We start from the raw sequence: 7,490 nt of genomic DNA on the forward strand, positions 1-7,490 counted from the left end.
TAAGAGGAGGTTAAGTTTATCATAGTTGATCATCCCATGTAACATAATTATGAGAATCTTTTGTGGCCCACTTTTGAAACCTGTGCCATTCTACAACATGGGCACAGAAAATATCTAAGAGAAAATAATACATAGTCTGCAGATCTGACAAAAGGACTTTCCACAACAAAAATCCATCCCTCGTCCCTAGGAAATATTTCTCAGCAGTGGACATCATTATGTCAACTAGGTGGCTTTCAATTTGCTATTCTCACCATCTCCCTAAAGTTATCCTAGTCAAAGTCCTTGACTAGGATGGTTCATTTCCTTGTTGGGAGCTCTTAACTTGCCTGTCATTCTTTCATGACTAAAGAACAACATCCTGTGTTCCAGAATATTTCCATTCATATTTAGAATTCCTCCATCTTGATATTCTGATTTGAATTCACTTGCCCTCACTCAGAAGACCCACAAAAAGATAACATCTTTTGGGATATTCCACTCATAGTCTAATCACTGACTAACTTTCCTTTTCTTACAGAAAGGAAATAAAAATTGGCAAATAAGGTAATGTCCCTGTTATCTCACAAAGGTCAGATTAATCCAACACAATCCACAATCACTCCTAAAATTTACAAATGATTTTTAAATCCCTTCCCAATCCCAGAACTGGGGAGTAGTCTAGGAGTACCCAACATAGGAGACTAAGATTGAGAATGAGGTCAAAAGGGGGGCTAAATATACTTTTTAAATATGGCACCCTAGTAGCAACGTCACAACACCAAATATTTATTTAACACTTTTAAGGCTTTCAAAGAACTTTCCACACCCTTTTGCTTCTGATTTTCACAACCTTGAAAGATAGGTGTTACCAGTATTACCATTCCCATTTTACAAATTAGAACATCAAGTATCAAAGAGGTTAAGTGATTCACCCATACTCACACAGCTAGTAATTAAATAGATGGTGCTGTGGCTAGAGTACCAGTCCTGGAGGCAGGAGGATCTGAAATCAAATCTGCCTTAGACATTTGACACTTACTGCTGTATAACCTTGGGCAAGTTACTTAACCCTGATTGCCTCCCATCCAGGACCATCTCCAATCATCCTGATCCATATCCAGCCACTGGACCCAGATGGCTCTGGAGGAGAAAGTGAGGTTAGTGACTTAGCACAGTAACCCCTCACTCAAAACCAATTCACTTGCATATCATGACATCACCTCCCTGATGTGATTAGCACTCTCCACTGCATCAGTTAGTATGCCATGTGACTTGATGTTAAGGCCCTTGTCCAATCTGGATTTTATCTTGGCACTAACCTCCCTGTAACTATAATATTTCAGGCTGCTAGGTACTTAAAAACCATTGAGTCTTAGAGTTCTTAATGTGGGTTTTATGAACTGTTTTAAAAAATATTTTGATTGCTCTAATTCAGGATAATAGGATTCCTTTGTAATCAGATGTATTTTATGTGTTTAATAATATAATTCTGAGAATTATGTTCCATCAGACTTTCAAAGGGGTCCATGATTCAAAAAGAGGAAAAACCTCTGATCTGGTTTAATCCTACTGATTTTATATGTAACAGCAAGTATGGAGCAGGTAAGAGACAATGGGATGTAAAAAGTGATCCTCTTTTACAGTCACACCTCCCTGAATGTGCCAGTCTTGTCTGATCTCATAAGCTAAGGGTCACCTGTAGTTTGTACTAGAATGGGGACTATATAGTAACACTGAATGCTCTAGATTTCTTGGGACTCCTCTCTCCTCCACCTTTTTCCTAAGCAATGGCATATTACAACAGAAGCACATGGAGAGAGGCTGTAGCTGTAGAGTATGTATTATCAGAGACTGGATCCAAACACAGATAACCTCTGAACCTAAATCCAACACACTCTTCACTACAATAAACAAGGCCACAATACTCTATTTATGATCTGATCTGGGCAGTGTATAATAAGATTATGACCACCTTGATCTTGAATACTATGTCTCTCTTAATAAAGTCCAAAAATGAGTCATCTTTTGGTGCTTCCGTATCACATTCAATTCATGTGGTGATTACAATTCATTGAAAGCTTCAGATTATTTTTCTTATGAATAGTTGACTAGCTAGCTATTTTCTTCCCTGATGTTTTAGTTTTTATCTCAGATATAGAGCTTTACATTATACCTATTAAATGCCATCTTAGGATGTTGGGCAAGGCATTTCTCTCCTGGGTCTGGTTTCCTATATGTAAAATGAGAGGGAATGAATTCCAAGGTCCCTTCTAGCTCTATCAGTTCCAGCTTCATGTCATCTATATATTCAATAAATAAAGCAACCATATAATGTAAAACATCACAGTACCAAAGACATTGCCTTGAAAGGTACCACTGAAAAGCCAGTTGACACTTGACATTGTCCTTTAAATACCTATTCTTTGGAATTTACTTCCAAATGCACCAAACTGTGCCATCCACTAAAGCACATTTACCATTTTTTTCACACAGCATGGCAGACTATCAAATGTTTTGCTGAAATCTAAGAGGATCATGGCTAGAGATAATTTGCCTATTTAAAGGTAGAGTTACTCCATCAAAAAAAAAAAAAAAAGAAATATAACTTGCTCTTGATGAAGTCATGCTGCTACTTGGTGGTAACCATTTCCCTGTGTGAATGTGCAGAGATCATCCTTAAGGAGATGTTCCTGAATTTGCCAAAAACTGAACAAGCTCGCTGAATCTCTGAAGTTTGAAGACTTCACTCATTTCCTATTTCATCCATGGGTCCCACATTCACCCCATTATTAAAGTGCTGTGGCACCTCCCATTCTCTACAATCTTTCAGAGGTCTCTGACATTGAAGCACCAATTACAATTGTCATTTCTTTCATTGCCCTAATCCTTTCATTTGGGTCTGGTAACTTAGAATCATATGATGGTAGTTTATTTTTTTATCTGAAAGGAACCTTAGAAGCCTTCAGGTCTAAACTCCTCATTTTATAGATGAGGAAGCTGGAACAAATAGGTTAATTTTGACTCACCCAAAATCATACAGTTGGTAAGCACTTGACCTTGTTGAAAACAGTTCTCCCTCACTTATCTTGAATTTCCACTCCACATAAGTTCTTTTCCTCCATATTCTTCTGTGCCATTCTGACAATTCCAGCAGTGTTAGCCATGTCAGCTATGCTAGTCCAGTTGATTGCTTGCCAGAGGTTCCATCAAAGGGATGAGGTATACTTACCAATTGATTGATGAAATCCGTTAATTGGTAACTCTAGTTCAATGATTCTATAAATTTTCATATCTTATATAGATAGATAGATAGATAGATATAGATATAGATATAGATGATAGAGATAGAGATAGAGATAGAGATAGATGGATAGATAGATAGATAGATAGATAGATAGATAGATAGATAGATAGATAGATAGATATAAATTTGGGGATTCAAAGGTTTAAGTCTCTTTATTTCTTTGATATCAGAGAACTAAATAAGAGTTGACTAACTGAAACACAATGGAGTTAATGCCGACTTCTGAATTATTTTTTTCAGGTTAATAGATAACTATTTCTGTAACCTTTAGCAAGGACTAATAGTTTCTTTCTCCTCTAAGCATTATGAAAAGATCTCTTTCTTAATGTTCCCTTCAAATGTGCCCTAGCATTCTTTAAAGTACAAGAGACTGCTTATTCCAGAGGTGGTCCAAGTCCTCCCTCCACAGAAAGAGCCCCATACCTAATTATCCAGCTCCAGTGTTCCAAAGCCCTCCTTTCCTTTCTCGTAGGTGTCACATTCTGCTACTCTCTAGCCTCCTGACACCCTTCTTTGTTTTCTCTTTGAAGCACTTTTTTTTCATTATTTCAAGGAACAGTTCATTCTCACTGATAATGAAAAGAATAAGGAGGCATCCTCTTAATCCTTCCCCCTTCTCCTGTGGGAGGGAGATCAGCCTGAACTTTATACATATGTATTCACTCCAGCCTCCACATTTAGACTGATTAGTGGAAAGAGAGAAATTAAGAGTTATTTTTGATGAGTACATCAAGAAAAGTATGACCAGAAGAAAGTTTACCAAGATTCAGAGATGAACTGTTCCTTAACAGAAGAGACTCTCTCTTATGTAGAAGAGAAATCAAAGATGTTCTGCTTGGACCCAGAAGGAATGAAGAGCAATGAGTAGAAGCTTCAGAGAGATAGGCTTGAACTCAACATAAGTGTAACATTTATAAACTTGGGGGGAAGGGTCCTTATCCCAACTCCCATTCTCACTGGCAAGTAGGATTCCCAGAGCAAGGTTATAATTCCCCTTCAAAGTTCTTGAGGTATTTCTAACAGTTGGGATTCTTCTTTCTAATGCTATCATTTCAAGTGCATAATTAAAAGTTTTTGTTCCAATATCAATTATTAATATTTGGAGATCCAGTATCATTTAATCAATTAATATCAATTAGTTTTTCAAAAAGAATATTTCCTAAAAATAGCAAGAACCACAGTAGAAACATCCCCCAGATGTGGGATCCAATCTTCCCCAATACTATCTCAAATCTTCAGGAGAATCAGGTTAAACATAAAGCAGATGCTATAAACTGTTCTCTACAAAAAATAAATGAATAAATAAATAAAATAAAATGTTCTCCACAGTGATCCATTTCAGTCAATTTATGGAATTGATCTCTTACTATTGGAACAGGTATCTTAGAGTCACTTGAGTCCTGGATTATGTCAAACAGATAACTATGAGGGCTTTGCAAACACCTCACCAAGCTCAGATAAAAACAACCTGACTCCAGTTTCAGGACCACTAAATGGCTCTTTCTACTTTTCAAAACTCACAAGGTCACAACCTAGTTCATCCAATCTCCTTTATTCCTTCACCCATGATAGAGTCTTAATCATTTATGACATGGACTCTTTTGGCAATCTGAAGAAGCCTATGGTCCCCCATCTCAGAATACTGAATACATGAAAATACATAGGATTGCAAAGGAACCTAATCATATAAAAATACAATTATTAAAATATTTTTAAACAAGTTCATGGATCCCCAAGTTAAGAATTCCCAAATGGAAAAGAATAAATGCAACAAGACAAAGAAACAGAGGCCATTCAACAAGTCCAGATGAGGAGAAAGGGATCAGGAAACAATTGCTACCACTACTTCTACCTCATTTCCCACCTGGAGGCTTATTGTAAGTATCACCTCATTCACTACCAGGGAAGAAAACTTCGTTTGCTTAGTTAGTGCCTTTTGTGTCACATTTAGTTTTAGCTCTGCAACCATAAACAGACAAAGAGCAGTACATACTTTGAAGTAGAAAATGGGGCCCTTGCACTATATATTATCACACATTCCCAGGAGCAAGCTCATCAAGCCTACCCATGTATTTTGGCAGCAGATAGGGACATTTTTTGCATGTATGAGATGGGGGTCCCATTGACCAATCCTCATTATTTAAGGGATAGCCTCCTGACAATTAGTGCTATCCCTAAGAGGACCAGGCAGCAATTAGAGGTGGCAGTGGGTTTCTTTTTCACTGGTTTCTTCAAATTAGATGTTATGTGATAGGCTCCATGCATGGAAGATAGATGGACTGGATAAGTTTCAGGTCTGGGATTTGGGGAATTCTATGATTCCATCAGTAAAGTTCATTTAAGATATGAAATCTTCGAAATTGTACCATAGATTGGGGTTTATTGGTGACCCATTTCCATCTCTACTAGCAGTTATCCTGACCCAGGGATCTCTTTATATGTATCCTTTCTTTGGGACTCTGCTCTTAGAAACTCCTTAGGTCTTCTTTCTAGCTTTGTCTCTAAGACCTCAGAAAAGAAAAAAGCAAGAATGAGATCTGCAACAAGTGGTAAGAGAGATCTGTTTCACTTTAAGCACAGGGATTTTCCTTCCAACCCTCATATCATAGCAGCCAGCCAGAACCTCCTCTGCCTTCCTATAATATGAGCTTTGTAGCTACAGCCCCTTCATTCCCTAAGGACATACAATAAAAGAATAGACTTGTTTAAACAAGGTTGCCACGTGTGTTGAGGGCTTGGATGCTAAGATCTTCCTTGACACCTGCCAATAAAGCACTGGGCAAACTGAATCCCATTAAATAATCATGCAACTTTGTCATGGAAGGGAGAACACTAATTTTGTATATTTTACATTTATTTGTATATGGGTTGCCTCCCCTATAGAAAGCAAGCTTCTTAAGGGCAAGGACTGTTTGATTTTTGTGTTTAAATCCATAGTACCTGGAACATAGTAGGTTAATAAATATCTGATGCTTGATTGACTAACAACTATCGGACATATGAACTATATCAAAGGAATTGTCTAGCACAATAAAAATAGACAAATACAAAAAAATATTGATTTTAATATGATTAAAATAGATTTTTTTGTTTTTGCAATGTGGTTAAGTGACTTGCCCAAGGTCACAGATCTAATTAATTATTAAGTGTTTAAGAGCTAGATTTGAACTCAGGTCCTCCTGACTCCAGAACCAGTGTTCTATCTACTGCACCACCTAGCTGCCCCCTTAAAATTGAATTCTTAATATGAGGAACACAAATATTTTTAAAATTTTAAATTTTTAAAAGACTTATTCCATAGATACTTACATATTTATTCTGTATAAACTTATTTTACATGATTAAATGACTTGCCAAAGTCACACAGCTAGTATCCAAGGTAGGATTTGAACTTGGATCCTCTTGACTCCACAGCTAGTGTTCTATGCATTGTACCACCCAGCTGCCCAGATCTGGAAACTGTCCTGGATGTGAGAATTCAGGTCTCACATCCAGGGTCATCTCCAGTCATCCTGATTCAAAACTGAGCGCTGGACCCTGATGGCCCTGGAGGAGGAAATGAGGCTGGTGACTTAGTGCAGCACCCACTCATTCAAATCCAATTCATGTGCTTGTCATGACATTACCTCCCTGATGTTATGGACTTCTTCAAGAATGAAGGACAAGGGGCGGCTAGGTGGCACAGTGGATAAAGCACTGGCCCTGGAGTCATGAGTACCTGGGTTCAAATCCGGTCTCAGACATTTAATAATTACCTAACCCCATTGCCCTGCAAAAACCTAAAAAAAAAAAAAAAAAAAAACAGAATGAAGGACAAAAAAAAAAACATTTTTCGCATAAAGGCTCTAAACTTTCTCTCTCAGAACTTGGTCTAACACATCTCCTTGGGGGTAATCTAAGTGGTTAGGGTTTTTCTTTTCTTTACCATTGGCTTAATTAAGCTCTTAACAATTTCGTCCTCTCCAACTGGTAAGGGCCAATGACTAGCAAACAGTCTTATTTAACCATTTAGCATCAGATAGCTTTTCCAAAATTAAATCAAGAACAAATGAACAGAAAGTTCCCTCAATACCTTCAGAGTACATTATCTCCTACACTATCACCCCCATCTGGGAGGTGTGGGAGGGGAGTGTACTTAAAACTTAATACAGGGGTGGCTAGGTTGCGCAGTGGATAGAGCACCGGCCCTGGAGTTCAGGAGTAC

The sequence above is a fragment of the Macrotis lagotis genome, chromosome 3 (genome assembly GCF_037893015.1).
Source record: "Macrotis lagotis isolate mMagLag1 chromosome 3, bilby.v1.9.chrom.fasta, whole genome shotgun sequence".
NCBI classification, from domain to species: domain Eukaryota; kingdom Metazoa; phylum Chordata; class Mammalia; order Peramelemorphia; family Peramelidae; genus Macrotis; species Macrotis lagotis.